The 19983-nt window shown below is 36.8% G+C and overlaps 1 protein-coding gene across 3 annotated transcripts in view; it reads left to right on the top strand.

Annotated features, from left to right (window-relative positions):
• Window positions 1-19983, top strand: part of CAMK4 (calcium/calmodulin dependent protein kinase IV) — a 227456-nt gene that overhangs the window by 87987 nt on the left and 119486 nt on the right. Inside the window, exon 1 of one of the 3 annotated variants that reach the window (XM_027100161.1) lies at window positions 16769-16805. The exons of the other annotated variants lie outside the window; for them this stretch is intronic. The gene's annotated coding sequence lies outside the window, so the exon portion shown is untranslated. Of the gene's footprint in view, window positions 1-16768; window positions 16806-19983 lie in introns of those variants that run through there. 3 annotated transcript variants of the gene reach the window in all.

Here is a 19983-nt window from a genome sequence, read left to right as displayed (position 1 = left end):
GAAATGATATATGAGGTGATGTAAATTGTCCTTTAAAATAATTTCTTGCAGTAATTGTGTGGGCATGTAAAGTGATAGGAGTAGAATCTTCCTTGTAGTGGACATTAGAATTCTTAAGTGTATCTTTTTTCCCCATTAAGGCAGTTTTTTCCTATAGAAGCCACAGCTGTAAAGTGTAATAGAAATTAATGGAAAAAGCAGTCCAATATTAATTATGATATTTTGGGGAATGCACCTATTTAATATATAAGATATGACTAGTAATTAGAGTGGAATTTCTTTTAAAGTAATATTTGGTTAGTTACAGGCTGTGTAATTTTGAGGGAAAGGTAGTGACAGTTTTTGATGCTGTTAACACTACTCATGAAGACTCACCTTTACTGTCTTTGTCCAAATCCAGAGAAGATTTAACCAATAGCACATCAAAATCCATGTAATGGAAAGTCATATTGTTCTAACACTCTTATAATCATGAATCTGCAAATCCATTTATTAGTAAAGAGTATATCATAATCCAATTTTGTAACAGTGAAGCCTGTTAATGAATATAAAGTATTGCTCTTCTTCAATATATTTATAAGAATGTAAATTGCTTTATATTCTTTTGGTGAATATAAAATACTGCTCATTTGCCCCATAATATACATTTTACATTCTAAAAATTTGCTTTATAATTGACCAATAAATTTAATAGTACCTTTAATTAAAAAAAGAAACAAACATGGTCCCATCATCTTTTCAGAATATTTTCATATTTGAGAACTTTAAAAAGCTGGTAGTTAAAAATCTACAGAAGCTAATGAATTAATTAATTTATTCTTATCATTATAATGATATACTCCAGTATAATTTTGTGTTTCTTTTCTGTTCTTGAATATGATTGAAAACCATTGAGATCTTGAAATAAGTGTCTTCTTAATATGTGGGATTTACTATTTCCATCTTCGTAATGAACAGTGTACAGATGAGGAAAGTTGATATTTACCAATATAGATTTTATTGTGTATAAACTAAACCAGAAATAACTACAAACAACTGAGAGAGCTTTTTCAATCTTGACATTTTGATGAAGCAATAATATCAATTTAGATGATGAAATATCATTTCTGAAATAGATGGATTTGATATCAAAAAAGTATTTTATCAAAGATAAGAGAATACAGTAGCAGAATGATATGACAAATGGATAACATACATGATTCCACATGGCTCTTTCTGTTCAAGACACTTTGTTTCCTGATAAACATTTTATTATCTTGTTTATTGCTGGGTCAACTGGGAAATTCTTTCGTACCTTATTTGAAATGAATGTGCCTTTGGGTGACCTTTTGGCCAGAGTTCTTTAAGAAGAAAACTGTCAGTTGAAAGGTTTTATTTCTTCCACAAAATCAGTGGTCAAAGGGAAAGGTCACTGTTTGCCCAGATAATTAGAAACTTTTGCTAGCATTAGTTTTTCAATTGAGAAGGGATAGAAACGGTGAGCTACTTTAATTTAAGGACTATTTGCCTTGTGCAATTTAATGAGTATTGATTTGTTCAGGTTAATTTGAAATGATAACATTGAGGTGGTGAACAGAACAGGGAATGTCATTTATTAATGAGTCTGTGTCTATCTGACTTAGGTTAGTCCTCACATGAGATTCTGAAATCAGATACACTAAGGGGAAAAGGAGGAAATTAAAATTCATTTAGCTCCATTTATGTGCCTGACACTGTGCTAGGATCTTTCACATAAAATATCTAATTTAATCCTTAAGACAACCTTATTTGTTGAGGATTATGATTTCAGTTGTTTACATATGAAGAAACTTATTCTTACCTCATTCTTATTTCTTTTCTGCTAATTCTTAAACTCACTACTTCTTTTCTCTCAAAGTGCATAGAGGGAGCTAAATAAAAGTTAGCTTAGAAAAAAATTTTCTGTTTGGCAGTATTTAGACAAATTCAACAGTGTTTTCTTGAAAGGGCTCAATTTTTACATCTGCAGCCAGTGGCAGCTTCTGCTACTAGATAATTTTGATCGTCACCTGAATGATTGCAAGGGTCTTCAATGCCATAAACAGAATCTGTTTTGTCTGTATAAGTTATACATGCTTTACTGCTTTCTTCAGGAAGCAGCTCAGGCTGTCTCGGATTAAAGTTAAGGAGAGTGCAAAGGAACTTATTTTGTTTGGCTCATTAAGCAATAATTAGATGCCATTTCTAATTAATGCAGGAAACACAATAGACCACTACATTTTAGCCATTAAAGATTGCATTTTAGGCCAACTCAAATTATTTCATGACCCTAAGCAAACATTACCAATAATAAAGAGGAAATTGACATTCTCCCAAGGGATTTCCAATCATTTCTAATCACATCAATGCCCTGGCATGTGGCCTAATACTCTAATTCCTTTTTCCCACCCTCCCTTGGCCATCCCCACTCCACAGAACAGACAGGAGATGTCACCAGTTCCCTGGGGAAGATAAAGCATCTGCTCAGTCCTTTTCTGTGGCCAGCCTTTGTGATTTCAGTTTGGGATACTTTGTATCGCCACTGTCCCACTTAGCTGTTCTCAACCATCTAGTCCCATGCCACAGATTTGCCCAGGAGGCCCAGTCTGACATTTGGAAACACACTTTGAGTTGTAACCTCCTTTTTCTTTACTTTTTCTTTGAAGATTAGGACACCAAGGGGCCTTTTCTTTTAACTCTGAGCCTCTGATATAAATTGAGTGATTGATTTTCCTCCAGCTCTGAGGGCTAGACCCTTAGCTCTAAATGGATCCTGAGGTAGGTACATGAAGATGCACAGAGAAGGCTCCTCTACAGTCATAGATAGGGTCGTGTTCAAGTGGAGAACTACATTATTTGTTTAAATTACTTGTTTTAAAAATAGTTATGTTGGGCTTCCCTGGTGGCGCAGTGGTTGAGAGTCCGCCTGCCGATTCAGGGGACGCGGGTTCGTGCCCCGGTCCGGGAAGATCCCACATGCCGCGGAGCGGCTGGACCCGTGAGCCATGGCCGCTGGGCCTGCGCGGCCGGAGGCTGTGCTCCGCGACGGGAGAGGCCACGGCAGTGAGAGGCCCGCGTACCGCGGAAAAAAAAAAAATAAAGTTATGTTACATTTTGGTTGTATTACTACAAGAAAAAAGGGTACAGAGCCTGTAGCGTCTCAATGTTTTAGCGGCGTTGTTAAATCACTTGGAACGAGGAATCTATAATTTCAATTAATATTACATTTTCAGGGATCGGAATGGCAATATTCTAATCTGTTTCATAACTATTTAAATGTTCCCTGGAAGACCGAGTAAGAACTAAGACCAGGACAAAAAGTGAAGATATTTTATCTTCACACTAAAAATTGAGTAAATTTTGTCATTGGATCCTGGAGTGTTCTTTGTTTTGAGGATCAAGAACGTATAGGAATTCATTCTGAAATTTCTAGCTAGTTTAAGTTTGTCTCCTTTGCTTTTGACCCAAAAGCAAAATGCAGGAAAATTACTGAAGAGACATTTAAAAAGAAGAAGAAGAAAAAAGCATCTTCCCGCAAGATAGGACATCCTGACAAAAAGGCAAAGAGCTCAGAATTGAGGAGACCTCAGGCTTCCCTCTTCACAAATTCTTATTTCAGCAAGAAAGAATAAATAGAGCCCATTAATGCATTTGATAAGATAACATGCTAGGAAATCTTCTACCCAGAAACTAGGCAGGTTGGGGTGGGGTGGGGGAATTGTAAAACTGAAGGCTGGCTGATGAAGAGACTGGATGTGTCAGAAAATGAATGTAAAATTTCAGAGTCCCATAACATAGTGATTTTAAACAGTTCAATTTAGTTTCAAGGAATCCATTTGTGCTTAGGCACATCTACTCATCTATCCCTGTTTCAAGAGATATGTTATTGTTCCCAAAGTATATAATTGGTGTAAAATCTTGGTAAGGCCTGTTGTTTTAAGAAAGAATTTGTGTTTTCAGAGGGGAATAAACAATACTCATTTGTTTCAAACTTAAGCCTGTTGGAAGTGTTCTATAATATTTCTTAAGTAAATGAAAAAAAATGTGCATCAACCAATAACTTTGTAAAACAAACATATATTTTAAAGTGTTTTGGAGCCTACAAAGCATTTGAACTTATCTCATGTGATCCTTACAACATCCATGAGAGGGACAAGGCAGGTGTGATTACGCCACATTTGTAGATGAACAATCTGAGGGTCAGGGAGGCCAAATGATTTGCATCTGGTGAGAGCCACCTTCATGGACATGTGAGCTGTACAATCACACAGGTTCCAATTCACAAGAACTCTACCCTTGTTTTTGTCCTTTTATTTATTGAGGTATAACCGACAAACAATATTGTATTGGTTTCAGGTGTACATCATAGTGATTCAATATTTATATACATATTGATTTGATCACCATAGTAAGCCTAGTTGCCATCTGTCACCATACAAAGTTATCACAATATTATTGACTACATTCTCTATGCTGTGCATCACCTCCCCTTGACTTATTTCTTTTGTAACTGGAAGTTTATGCCTCTTAATCCTCTTCACTGACTTTGTCCAGCCCCCAGCCACCCTCCCCGCTGACAACCACGAGCTTGTTCTCTGTATCTATGAGTCTGTTTCTGTTTTGTTACGTTTGTTCATTTGTTTTGATTTTTAGGTTCCACATGCAAGTGAAATCATACAGTATTTTATCTTTATCTGACTTATTTCACTTAGCATAACATACTGTAGGTCCATTCATGTTGTCACAAATGGCAAGATTTCATTCTTCTTTATTGCTGAATAATATTTCATTGTGTGCATATACACACCACATATCACACACACACATATATATATACACATACATATACACATCACATCTTTATCCATTGATCTATCGAAGGACACTTAGGTTGCTTCCATATCTTTACTATTGTAAATAATGCTACAGTGAACATTGGGATATACATATATGTTTCCGAGTTACTTTTTTTTTTTTTTTTTTGCTGTACGTGGGCCTCTCACTGTTGTGGCCTCTCCCATTGCGGAGCACAGGCTCCAGACGCGCAGGCTCAGCAGCCATGGCTCACGGGCCCAGCCGCTCCGCGGCATGTGGGATCTTCCCGGACCAGGGCACGAACCCGTGTCCCCTGCATCGGCAGGCGGACTCTCAACCACTGCGCCACCAGGGAAGCCCTTCAAGTTACTTTTTTCTTTTTTTTTGGATATATACCCAGAAGTGGAGTTGCCAGGTCATATGGTGGTTCTATTTTTAGTTTCTTGAGGAACCTCCATACTGTTTTTCACCGTGGGTGTACAAATTTATATTCCTACCAACATGTACTAGGGTTCCCTTTTCTCCACATCTTCACCGACTCTTGTTTTTTGTTGTGTTTTTGATAATAGCCATTCTGACAGGTGTGAGGTGATATCTTATTGTGGTTTTCACTTGCATTTCCCTGATAATTAGTGACATTGATCATCTTTTCATGTGCCTATTGGCCATCTTTATATCTTCTTTGGAAAATAAGTCTATTCAGACCCTCTGCTAATTTTTTAATCAGGTTGTTTGGTTTTAGACATTAAATTGTATAAGTTATTTATATATTATGGATGTTAAACCCCTTATCAGGTATATGATTTGAAAATATCTTCTCCCATTCAGTAGGTTGCCTTTTCGTTTTGTGGATGGTTTCCTTTGCTGTGTTAAAGCTTTTTGGTTTGAGGTAGTCCATGTTTTATTTTTGCTCTTGTTGCCCTTGCTTGAGGAGGCAGATCCAAAAAAATATCATTGAGACCTATGTCAAAGAGCACACTGCCTATGTTTTCTTCTAGGAATTTTATGGTTTCACATCTTACATTTAAGTCTTTAGTCCATTTTGAATTTATTTTTGTATATATTGTAAGATAGTGGTCCAGTTTTGTTCTTTTGCATCTCTGTTCAGTTTTCCCAACTCAAACTTTTTAAGAGACTGTCTTTTCTCCACTGTATATTCTTGGTTTAATGCTTTGCTGTCACCATTTTGCAATTCTTAATAATTTTTGAACAAGGTGCACTGTATTGTCTGAATGCAAAATTACATTTTCCTTTTAAATAAATGTAGAACCCAGAACCCTAAAACTAGTGGAATAATATATGAAAAAGCATAAAAAGTATTGAAAGGTTTGGGACTTCCCTGTTGGTGCAGTGGTTAAGAATCTGGTGCCAATGCAGGGGACACGGGTTCGAGCCTTGGTCCGGGAAGATCCCACATGCTGTGGAGCAACTAAGCCCATGTGCCACAACTACTAAGCCTGTGCTCTAGAGCCAGCGAGCCACAACTACTGAAGCCCGCGCTCCTAGAGCCTGTGCTCCACAACAGGAGAAGCCACCGCAATGAGAAGCCCGCGCACCGCAACAGAGTAGCCCCAGCTCACCACAGCTAGAGAAAGCCCACACGCAGCAACAAAGACCCAATGCAGCCAAAATTAATAAATAAATTTATTTTTTTTTAAGTATTGAAAGGATACCTTTTAATAGAATGTATGAAGATAAGTAGGTAAGAAAGAAAGGCAGATTTGTACTACATGCAGAGAGAACTAAACTACTTAATTCAGTTTACACAAGCTACTTAATCCTTTTAAACCCTAGCTCTCCATTTATGATAAGAAGATAATTATAAAAGTGTAATGGTTGGTTTTTGTAGGTATATTACTTAATTTAGTAAATGCATTAGAAGAAGTACAATACTTATCTGACACTAAATGACTTACTAAGTAATAGCCCTAAGAAAAATGATCAAGCTTTCCATATTTGGATTTAAAGTTGACAAAGTATATGGCTAGCTGAATTCACTATTCCTCTGACCCACATACCTATGTCAAGCCCAGAAGTTGTCAGTTAGTAAAACCTAAGTGTGGTTCCTGTTTTCTGGGTTGAGTCAGAGAGGCTTACTTAGTACTGTTTATGGAGCATAAGACTCCTTTAGGGTTAATTGCCTTAACATAGCTGTGAATGACACTTATTTTATTCCCATCTGAACTTTATCACCTAAAGGGAAGAGGCAAGAAGACATTATGGTTTTTTTGGGGGGACCCCAACAAACTGGAAATATCAAGCTCTGCTATCAGTCAGAGTCAATTCAGCTCAGACAGCACTGTCCAGAAGAGCAGTGTTACTTCTAATTGTAAGATTGACTTTTAAATTGTCACAAAATGTCACTAATGGAACAAAATATTTGGCATTAATGAAAGAAACACGTGATACATTAACAGAGAGGTGGCTATGACCTGGTGGAAACAAATACAAGCATCTGAAAGAGTAAATATGACAATGATGTGATTAACACTTTTAAATCCTAAATGGATGGGAAACGATATGAATTTATCAGTTCTGTCATGACAAATACTGTTGATAAAAATGGGAAGCAGTAACTAGGTATAAGTGAACTCTTGTTTGCATGCTTATTTTTCTTCTTTTATTTTTTATTTTCTTTTATTTTTTGCTGTACACAGGCCTCTCACTGTTGTGGCCTCTCCCGTTGCGGAGCACAGGCTCCCGACGCGCAGGCTCAGCGGCCATGGCTCACGGGCCCAGCCGCTCCGCGGCATGTGGGATCTTCCCAGACCGGGGCACGAACCCGTGTCCCCTGCATTGGCAGGCGGACTCTCAACCACTGTGCCGTCAGGGAAGCACCTATTTTTCTTCTTTTATAACAATAGTCTTCCTTCTTTCCTTCTTCCCTTCATTTTTTCCTTCCCTCCTTTCATATAGGATTTAAGGCATTGTTATGATAGAAATAATAGAGAATAGAGACTTATTCATTCAATTCCTTTAAATTTTCCAAGCCACTATTGCAGGTCTACTACATGAAAGGCACTGTCTGGTCACAGGCCTTCAACCTCAAGTCACATTGGGGAGACATACACAGTGAACTGTCATACAAAGCAATGCGTGATAAGTTTTGTAATGGTGGGGATACAGAGGACGTGGAGATTAATTTATCAATAGAAAAAATATTGAGGTTTCATGACCTCAACAGGTAGAAAACCACATAAGACTGGTTGTCTTTGTAAGAAATCCTAAGACATGGAATACAGATTTGGGTTTGACCTCAGCTCTGCCTCTTATCAACTAAGAGCAAGAGTTGACTTTCCAAAGTGTAGTATCTTTATCAACTGTGAATCATGATACCTACCTTGCATCTTTGCTAGACTGTTGTAATTATCATATCGGATTATTCAATATATAAAATATTTTTTGAACTCCAACTATATATGCCAAGCTCTGTGCTAGGCACCAGGGTACACAGATCAGTAAGATACACCCTTATGTCAAGGAGTTCACAGTTCACACCCAAAGTTGTAAATGCTGATGCTTATAGAGGCCAGGGCTGTATTTTGAACAAGTGAAAAGACATTTAAAAAACCAGGAGGACTGATGGATTCCCTGATACACTGTAGAAAGTATGTCTACTCTGGATGGGGCAGCCTGTGTCAGCTTCAGCTGGTGTGGTTATCCAGAAATGCTAGTCCCATGTTTCTAGGACTTAGTTTTCTTAAAATGTGTAAAGTCCCTATTTTTAATATAGACATCTAATTACAAAAATTGTCTAAACATTTTGTAGGCAGAATGTGTCTGTGAAGGGTGGAATCAACTTATGAACTGGCCATTTGCAAGCTCTGGTCTAGACAGGTATGCATGCATGTGAATAACTCACAAGGCAAATAGTAGGTAGGTGCAGAAGCAGACCAAACTAATTTCAAATGGCCCCAGAATGGAATGAAAAGGATGGGTATGTGTACCGAAGAAGGTCTCGCATAAGAGGTTGTGACTGTGCTGAATTAAAGAATGACTAAAATCTGGGCTTCCCTGGTGGCGCAGTGGTTGAGAGTCTGCCTGCCGATGCAGGGGACACGGGTTCGTGCCCCGGTCCGGGAGAGTCCCACATGCCGCAGAGCGGCTGGGCCCATGAGCCATGGCCACTGGGCCTGTGCGTCCGGAGCCTGTGCTTCCCATCGGGAGAGGCCACAACAGTGAGAGGCCTGCGTACCACAAAAAAAAAAAAAAAGGATGAAAATCTGATTAACCAGAAAATTCGGAAGAGGTGATGTAAACAAAAAAGACAGCATGCTCAAAGACTCAGTGAATTTGGTATTGCTAGAAACAAAAGCAGGGGCAAGAGAAGGTGAGACCAGAAAAGAGAAAGCCAAGATAGGGTGTGGTCTGACATGACATGCTAAGGAAACTGGAGCATAGAGGACAGACATGGTCTGATTTCTGTTCTAGAAAGATAGTTCTACTAGTTGAATGGAGGAGGACTGAAGAGGAGTGAGATTAGAGGCCTGGAGCTTATTTAAGAGGTTATGGCGTTGAGAATGGAAATTATGAAGAAATTGAAATTGATCTGTAAACTAGAAAGCATTTTATTAATCATATTCATATGCATAATCTTTCACATTTTCACATCTCTGCAATCAAGATGCAGCTTTCAGTCCATGGGATATCATAGTTAAATGGTAGGAGCTTTACATTTTTTTAGTGATCAAAGCATAATGATGCCTCTTAAAATCAGTGGTGTCTTTAGTACAGTGAAATGGAATAATTATCATGCACTTCTAACCACTAAACTGAGTGTTAAAGTGGAGAAATGGAATAAGTTCTAGAAATTGATAATCCCACCTACATCTCTGGAAAGGAGCTTTTAGACATTTATCTGCTTTGGTTGCCAACTATTCCTACTTCCTGAATGTTATTAGATTGAAGGAGGCAAATGTGTGCCATAGGAGCTGGGAGGTGGTATAAATGTATAAAGGTAAGGGGACCACAAGCCATTTCTAAAAGACAGTTGCTTCTCTGGCTCTACCAACTACTACTGGACCCAAATTAAAATTTAGTGTCGCCAGATTCAAGACAAAATGGAAATCTGAATTTTTTGATAAAATCTCTCAATATTTAAATCTTGGCAAGATATTCGACATTTTTTTAAAAACCCTGTGCAGGCCAAACAAACGTATCTGTGTGCTAAAGAAGCTACCAGCCTTGCCTCTGCTAAGCCTCTTGTTAAAGGAGTGATCATACTGATTTCTAATCCTTACATTTTCATAACATTAAATGCTAGACATAGCTAAATGCCAGAGACAAAGTAAGTCACAGCTGGGAGAGATGAAGTCTCTTCCTTGTTTGTATCAGCCATCTGGTACAGCTTTCAGCCACAAAAATCTTTTAGAAGTGGCATTGGGGGTAGTCTCAAGGCCTGTGATCTAAAATGAGTTAGTTATTTTGTCCTAAAATATGCCTGTTTGATCATCTATTCAACAGGAAAAATTCTTAGGCACAGTGTTTTGACATAAGAAAATTATATCTCATGCCTCAAAATTCCTTTTTTCTCCAGAAGCAGTAACAGAAACTGTTGATGTTTAAAAAGCTGCTGGGAATTCCAAAGGGAAATTTCTTAATTCTGCCCTTATAGATTTATCATTTGCTAATTTCCTTCAATCAAAGCTTTGTCAACATTTGTAACGTACTATTAATAAATGCATAAAGAATAAATATATTTTCTCCTTTGCAATAATAATGTCTCACATTAACTTAATGAGGTGATAAAAATTAAGACAGTAAGGAGGAGTTCTGCTCTGGAAATGATGGAGTACAAGATACTACACTTACACTTCCAAAAACTATTTGGACATAATGCATGAGACAGTTGTTTTCAGGCATCAAATAATGGGCAGCACAGGGCTTTGAACCCTGAGAGAAGGAAATCACAAGATGAGTGCCATTTTCATCTTGGCTCTCTAACTGGGGATGATGTATGGTGAGACTTTATGAGGGTAAGCACGAGCAGTGTGCTCCTGTGGATGGGTTGAGAGCTAACAGAGATATCAAAAGGAAGATAGGCATGTACTCTTAGAAGACACTGGGTCTCTGGCCAAGCCAGGGTGAAGAGACTTCACTGAGCACCTCAGATATTCGGTTGAGACTTCAAAAAGTTTGTACCTTACCTTTATGAGTAAAGATCATACCCTTGAGCAAGGGCCATGATTATGGACCAAGAAAAAACCCAAATTGATCTGTTCTAATAACAAGTAAAACCAAGCTTGACAGGATCAGAAAGATTTGTCAACAGTATAACTGCCTGCCACTAAAAAAAGTCAACTCTCTTTAAAACAAGATAATATAATCCTGACTACCTAATATGTATCATTTTAAAGTGTCTATTACACAATCAAAGAATACTAGATGTTCAAAAAAGCAGGAAATTAGACCCATAATCAAGGGAGAAGAGCAGTTAATAAAACAGACTTGGAGATGACCCAGATGTTGGAATAAGCAGAGGAGGAGTATAAAGCAACTGTGGTACATACAGTCAGGCATGTGAAACAACAAGTTGGGCATAATGAGTAAACATATGGGGTATCTCAGCACAGAAATGCAAACTATAAAAAAGAGCCTAATGGAAATTTTAGAATTGAAAAGCACATCACATGAAATTAAAAATCCATAGGCTTAAGAGTGGATTGGAGGCTGCAGAAGAAAGAGTCAGTGAACTTGAAGACAATCAATAGAAATCCAATTTGAAGAATAGAGAAAAAACAATTGGTAAAAAAGGAACAGCGTCCCAATAACTTGTGGGAAAATATCCAGAAGGCTATTATACACATAATATGCATCCCAGAGGAAGAGGAGAGAAAGAATTGGGCAGGAGAAAAATGTTTAAAGAAATAATGGGAAAACATTTGTCAAATGCGGTGAGGAACGTTGCAGATTTAAGAAGCTCATTGAGCAGCAAGCATAATAAATGAACAGAAAACCAAAACTAGGCATATAGTCTAAAGCCAAAAAACGAAGATAAATGGAAAAATCTTTAAAGCAACTGAAGATGATATGATATATACAGAGAACAGTGATACAAATTACAGCTAATACCTCATCAGAAGAAAAAACAGGGCAGAAGATAATGGGACAACACCTTTTAAGTTCTGGAAAAAAAAAACCCTGTCACTTCAGAATTCTGTATCTAGTGAAAATATCTCTCAAAAATGAGAGTAAAATAAAGACATTTAAAAATAAATGAACACTGGGCATATCTACTGTCAGTGCACATGAACTACGAGCAGTGCTAAAGGAAGTTCTTTGGGCTGAAGGGAAATAATACCAGACAGAAATTCAGACTGGAAATAGAAGAATATAGGTAAGATAAAATAGTTTTCACCCTTCCCTTAATATCTTTTAAAAAACTAGTCATTTGAAGTAAAATATACAAAAACAATAAAGAATAGAGAAAGAAGGGAAGGTGGTTAATGGAATTACTGTTTTGAGGTTCTTGTATTTTACAGTATTAGCTATGAGCCGACTATGATAAGTTAAAGATGTATACTGTAATCCTGAGAACAACCATTAACAAAATAATGAGGTATAGCGTAAAGGCCAAGAGAGGTGATAAAATAGATACTGAAAATACTAAAATACTCAATCCAAAGGACAGCAGTAAAATGTAGAAAAAGGAACAAAGAACAAATGAAACAAAAAACAAATAGCAATGTGGATGACTTAAACCCAATCATATCACTAGTAATATTAAATGTAAATGAACTAAATGCTGCCGTTAAAAGGTAAAAAACAATCTGATTAAAAAAAGGGCAGAGGAACCAAATAGACATTTTTCCAAAGGAGACATCCAGATAGCCAATAGTTACATGAAATGATGCTCAACATCTCTAATCATCTGGGAAAATGCAAATCAAAACCACAATGAGATATCATCTCACACCTGTTAGAATGGCTGTCATCAAGAAGACAAGAGATAAGTGTTGGTGAGAATATGGAGAAAAGGGAAACTTTATGTTGATGGGAATGTAAATTGGTGCAGCCTCTATAGAAAACAACATGGAGGATCCTCAAAAAATTAAAAATAGGGGCTTCCCTGGTGGCACAGTGGTTGAGAGTCCGCCTGCCGATGCATGGGACACGGCTTCGTGCCCCGGTCCGGGAGGGTCCCACATTCCACGGAGCGGCTGGGCCCGTGAGCCATGGCCGCTGGGCCTGTGCGTCCAGAGCCTGTGCTCCTCAATGGGAGAGGCCACAACAGTGAGAGATCCTCAGGTTATTTGTAAAAAAAAAAAAAAAAACTTAAAAATAGAACTATATAATCCAGCAATACCACTTCTGGGTATATATCCAAAGGAAACTAAACCAGTATCTCAAAAAGATATCTGCACTTCTGTGTTCACTGCAGCATTATTCACAATATCCAAGGTAACAACCTAAGTGCCCATCAACAGGGGTGTGTGTGTGTGTGCGTGTGTGTGTGTGTATATATATATATATATATATATATATATATATATATATATATGAAATTCAGTAATGAGAAAGAACATCCTGCCATTTGTGACAGCATGAATGGACCTTGAGGGCATTATGCTAAGTGAAATGTCAGACAGAGGAAGACAAATACTATGTGATATCACTTATATGTGGAATATAAAAAAGCCAAACTCGTAGAAATAGAGTAGAATGGTGGTTGTCAGAGGCTGGGAGATGGGGGTTACGGGGAGATGTAGGTCAAAGGGTACAAACTTCCAGTTACAAGGTAAATAAGTTCTGGGGATCTAATGTACAGCATGGTGATTATAGTTAACAATAAATCCTATATTATATACTTGAAAGTTGCTAAAAGAATGTATCTTGAACGTTCTCACCACAGAAATAATTATGTGAGGTGATGATGGAAGTGTTAACTAACACAACTGTGATAGTCATTTCACAATATGTACTTGTATCAGATCAACATGCTGTACACCTTAACCTTACACAATGTAATATCTCAATTACATCTCAATAAAGCCAAAAAATTATGATAAATAGTATACAAAAGCAATAGTACATATTGCATTTGATGTTAACAAGCTTAAGTGAAGGTGTGGAAGTTGGATTAGATGGTTACGTATTAAATATAGTAGATAGTATGGAATAGAAGAAAATGGGACTGGCAATGGAGGGTAGATGTGGAAAAAGAAGAGCCATAGCTGTCCTCAAATGTATTGTGGCATTAAATGGTTGATTGGAAAATCAATTCTTTGGGTGCTGCATGCATGTGCACACACCCATTCAAAGAGAAAAGAAAAATAAAGTCCTCATAAAAAGTGAATAATTGGGGCTTCCCTGGTGGTGCAGTGGTTGAGAGTCCGCCTGCCGATGCAGGGGACACGGGTTCGTGCCCTGGTCCGGGAAGATCCCACATGCCGCCGAGCAGCTAGGCCCGTGAGCCATGGCCGCAGAGCCTGCACGTCCAGAGCCTGTGCTCCACAACGGGGGAGGCCAAAACAATGAGAGGCCCGTGTACTGCAAAAAGAAAAGGTGAATAATTGATACTGATGGCCAACAGCATTAAGACCTTTTATATTTACAATTTTTACTGTCATATCACTTTGTCATTGAGAATAAATACTTAAGGCAGCCTGATAATTTGAAGTTGTTTTTTACTTACTTTGCGGTGGCCAAAATTCAGCATTTGGATTCTAAAGCTTCTTAAGCTCTTAGTTTACCTTAGGACAGGGGTTTTGTTAAATTTTTGGAACAAAAGGTATCAGCAAGTCCTTGCAGAGATTCAGGCACTAGGAGCAAAGTCACAGCTAGGTGCTATCAGGCAACCATTGAAAGAAATTGTTAACCAGACAAGCAGGGTTGTGAGAAAACTAGAGACACACTAAGTAGAGAATATAATGGTTTATGATCTGAGTTGGTGATCAGAGTTGAAAAGTTAAACACTTGGCAATGTGTATAGGTCTTGAGGAAGGGAATATAGGTCAGGAATTAGACATAAAATACAGTGGATAAGACTAAGCTGACCTCAGAGTAAAAAGACAAATGAGAATCTTTCAGGGAGACAGCTACAAGAGTCAATATAATTCCCGAGTAAGAGGACGTGATATGACCCTGTTACTGAAATGGAGTGCTTGTTCTTTCTCCCTGCGGGATTTAGCAAGTCAATGAACCAGAGAAGGGAGTGCAGTTATGGACAGACTCTGAACTCAAGCTTATTAAAACTTTGGGCCTTGAGCACTTCTTAAGGTCTGGGGTTCAGTATCATTCCTTGATATGACATTTTTGAGATTTACTTTAAGATTGTAAAATTTAATTGACTTGGAAAAACTCTAGGTCTAATAGCAACTTTCTAAATTCTAAAGGTTAGCCATTCTTCAAGTTGTAGGTTGAAAATGCCAAATCAGTAATTAAATCATTTCAGCAATTTTTTTTCTTCTGTTCTTTGTTGGTTTAAGGTTTGTTTTTTTTTAATCTTTGGTGACCAAAGAACATCTTGAAACACTTAAGTAGTGAAGAACATTGAGGAGTTGCAGCTGACGGAGAGAGAGAATGAAACAATGAAAAACTGTCGCTGGAATGGAGCCAGATGTATGCTGACATTAAACACTCAGAGACTTTGACTTTTCAGCCTGCTGTTCCTGAATATGACTCTACTTTCACCCCCAAGAAGAATCAATTTTGAGGTTATAACCAGTCTTCTTTAATAATTCATCTAATCAAAATCAGTGAAAAGAACAGGCTTGTTAAATAATAGCAAGTCAATCATGTGGAAGAAATACAGTGCTATACAGAGTCACACACATATTTTCAACATCTGATTGACAGTTCTTATAAATCACATCTTTGCTCTTAAACCTTTTCATAATGAACATTAGGAGGATCTTTTTTGCACGCACATACACACCTTGGAAATAAAAAAAATTAAAAATCAAATGTAAAAACAAACAGAAGAACAAGAAATAAATGCATTGAAATGTTTAGAAATGGTTAATATTTTGACATAACTATATTCTTTAACCAAGCACCTTCAACATCAGAAAAAGGTAACAAGACTCTTTGGTTCCATTTCAAGACTCCTCCCATTAAAAAAAAAAAGGTGAAAGTCTTTAATAACTTATGGGGCCTAGGACTTCCCTGGTGGTGCAATGGTTAAGAATCCACCTTCCAATGCAGGGGACACGGGTTCGATCCCTGGTCCACGAAGATCCCATGTGCTGAGGAGCAACTAAGCCCATGAGTCACAACTACTGAGCCTGCGAACCACAACTACTGAGCCCGTGCGCCACGGCTACTGAAGCTGGCATGCCTAGAGCCCGTGCTCCGCAACAACAGAAGCCACTGCAATGAGAAGCCCATTCACCACCACGAACGGTAGCCCCCGTTTGCCACAACTAGAGAAGTCCCGCGCACAGCAACAAAGACCCAACACAGCCAAAAATAAATTAATTAATTTTAAAAAATAACCTATGAGGCCTAATATCCTTGGCAAAGACCATTTTACATGGCTGTGAAGCATGTCATTACAGAGATACAGCTGGGACCAAACAACAGAGTAGTCAACAATCCTTCCAGACTTCTATATCTTAAGAGATTCCATACCTGAAGTTCTCTTACATTTCCAAAAAGCAAGTTTTATGTTTGGTGCCAAGGGAAGCCAAGCTCTATTGCTTCAACCCAGTCACAAATGTCCCACTAGGTCCTCCCCCAGAAAGCCAGTCTCTGATTTATAACCTCCCTTAATGGGAGAATGCCAGTGATTATAAATTGTCTTGACATTGCGCAACCATCCTAATTCCCTAAAACACTGATGTGAATCCAGACTTCGGACTTCCTGCTTCCATTTCGAAGCAGATTGACCTCTGACTGGCCCTTTGAATGCATTTGTATATCTATCTCTCAGCCAGTGGGTGGACAGTTATGTTAATACACTTGGATTTCTTTTGAAGGGAAAAATTAAACCAATCTTTAGCCAATCTTGTTTTTCTAAAAGAAGAAAAAAGAGAAGAGGGAAGAGTAAAAAGGTGAGATTATAAAGAAAAGAAAAGAAAAAAACCTGTGTTATAAGAGGGATGAAAAACATTTTTGATAGTTGTCCCCTAAGTGTTGACCATGAGGAGCCTGTAAAGGTGAGCAATAGGATAAAAAAAACCCTTTTCTGTACTAAATAGTTCTAAATGTGGTAGCAAGGGGCTCTGCTTGAAATGTCTTCAAGGAAACATTATATCTGGTGCTTTTCCCCCATATCTATAAGTTTGGACACAGTGCTAGGTACCAACATCAAGTGCTTCTTCACAGCTTTACAGGGCAATGGTGTATGTGTGTGCATTATATATATATATATATATATATATACACACACACACACACTGCACACACATACATACACTATATACACACTATGTATATGCACTATATATATATATATACTATATATAGTATGTGTATATAATATATACCTAGTATTATGGTTATCATATACACATACTATAAATGATTTTACAAACATGTTGTAGGTTTGACTACCTTCTCTTTCTCTGCAGTGAAACATGGTAGTTGACATTTTTAACTTCTTGCTTTTAACTTTGTTTAAAATTATCAACCATATTAGACAAGGCTGTATCTAAATAGTGATAATGTTACAAAATTTCTTTAAAGAAAACTAATGTGAAAGTAGAAGTTAGGCCCGGACTCCAAAAAAGTATTGAGTTTCTCACCAAACTTATAGCAAAAAAAAAAATTCTAACCAAAATAATTCCTATATTCTTTGGCCTTTTTGTTAAAGAATATGTTATAAATGAATAGAAATGAGTAATGAATATTTTTCCAGTTGAATAAGTCCATGAATATAAAATCCTCTATTGTAATCTTCTTGCTTCCTTTGTATCTCAGGAAATTTTACGGCGATTCTCTCTTTATACAATTTATTTTGAAATGTAGATACAACACTTTAACAAAAATTTCTTTATGTATTAAAAATTTACTGTTAATATACAAAATATTTTTATTTTTATATAAACATACTGAAAGTGTGGTTTCTTTCTAAAATTATATTTACAGACATTAAATGATTTAAATTAATTGTTTAATTTTAGCAAAGAATACAGATTAAATTACTGAGGTGTTATTTTCATATAAGTTTGTTTGGGTTGTTCTGTTCTTTTAATTTGATCTTTACATCCTTTAAAAAGTTATTTCTAAAATTATAACTATGTGAGGTGATGGATATATTAACTAATTATATTGTGGTATAAATTTTGCAATACCTATTTATATCAAATCATTACACTGTACACCTTAAACTTACACACTGCTATGTGTCAATTATATCTCGGTATAACTGGGAAAAAATTAAAAGTTCTATTAATATTAACAAGACAATTACTTAACAAAATAAATTGGACATTCTTAATGGATTCTTCATACACAAAAATTAAAAAATGTTATTTCTAGCATACTTGTATCTTGAGCTTGATCAGACAAGAATGTATTTTGTTAAAATTTCTTTGAAAGCTGTTGTTATGGTAATGATTTATATATTGAAATTATTGATAGGTTAATTTACTGTGATAAGGAAATTAAGGAATGGATGCTATTTAATATATTTTCTTTTACATGAATTCTTGAATAATATTAATTTTTCAATTGGTATAAAAATTAAAATTAAATTTTTAGTTTTCTTCAATGTTTGCAAATCACATCCTTTATATTTATTTTCTTTTTTATTTTCTTTCTTTTTTTTTTTTTTTTTTATTTCACCAGTTGCCATTAAATGAAAATAGAGTAAGTTGAATGTTATAGGCTACATTTTGGTAGTGTGGTTTTTTAATCTTACTTTTGAACAATACAGTTTTCTTGGAAAGGTCTTTTACTGTATTTTTATTAAGGTATAACTCTAAATTATATAAGTATAAATTTCACCCATTCTATTGCACAGTTCTACCTGTTTGGACAAATGTATATAGTTATGTAAAAACCACCACAGTCAAGATACAGAACAATTTCATTATGCTAGGAAATTCTCCCATACTCACTTGTAGTCAGTCCATCCCCCACTTCTTAGCCACTGATCTATTTTCTGTCCCTACAGTCTTTGCAAGAATATTATATAAGTGGAGTCATACAATATACATCCTTTTGAGCCTGGCTTCTTTCACTTAGGATACTATGTTAGAGAATCATCCAAGTTATTGTGTGTATCCTAGTTCATTCCATTTTATTTATGAGTATTCTACTCATTTCTCAGTTGAGGGATATGGAAGTTGTTTGTAGTGTTTCCTGATTACTGACAAGCTGCTATAAAGTTTCATGTTCAAATTTGTGAGTGAACATAGCTTTCAATGGTATGGTATTCTTAATTTTATAAGAAACTGCAAAGCTGTTTTCCAAAGTGGCTGTATCATTTTGCATTCCTTCCAGCAGTGTATAAATTTCAGTAGCTCTACATCCTTGCCAGCCATGGTATTTCCTCTCTCTCTCTCTCTCTCTCTCTCTCTTTTCTTAGACATTCCAATAAGAGTATAGTTGTATCTCATTGTGGTTTTATTCTGTCTTTTGGGTTTTTTTAACATCTTTATTGGAATATAATTGCTTTACAATGGTGTATTAGTTTCTGCTTTATAGCAAAGTGAATCAGCTATACATATACATATATCCCCATATCTCTTCCCTCTTGCGTCTCCCTGCAGCCCTCCCTATCCCACCCCTCTAGGCAGTCACAAAGCACAAAGCTGATCTCCCTGTGCTATGTAGCTGCTTCCCACTAGCTGTCTATTTACATTAGGTAGTATATATAAGTCCATGCCACTCTCTCACTTCGTCCCAGCTTACCCTTCCCCCTCCCCGTGTCCTCAAGTCCATTCTCTATGTCTGCATCTTTATTCCTGTCCTGCCTCTAGGTTCTTCATAACCTTTTTTTTTTTTTTTAGATTCCATATATATGTGTTAGCATACAGTATTTGTTTTTCTCTTTCTGACTTACTTCACTCTGTATGACAGTCTCTAGGTCCATCCACCTCACTACAAATTACTCAATTTCATTTCTTTTTATGGCTCAGTAATATTCCATTGTAAATATGTGCCACATCTTCTTTATCCATTCATCTGTCGATGGACACTTAGGTTTCTTCCATGTCCTGGCTATTGTAAGTAGAGCTGCAATGAACATTGTTGTACATGACTTTTTTTTTTTTTTTTTTTTTT

The sequence above is a fragment of the Aethalodelphis obliquidens genome, unplaced genomic scaffold (assembly GCF_003676395.1).
Source record: "Aethalodelphis obliquidens isolate GAN/ISIS:26980383/991018 unplaced genomic scaffold, ASM367639v1 scaffold4, whole genome shotgun sequence".
Classification (NCBI taxonomy): Eukaryota; Metazoa; Chordata; class Mammalia; order Artiodactyla; family Delphinidae; genus Aethalodelphis; species Aethalodelphis obliquidens.
Note: the sequence above shows the minus strand (reverse complement) of the source record. Positions and strands in the feature narration are given on the sequence as shown.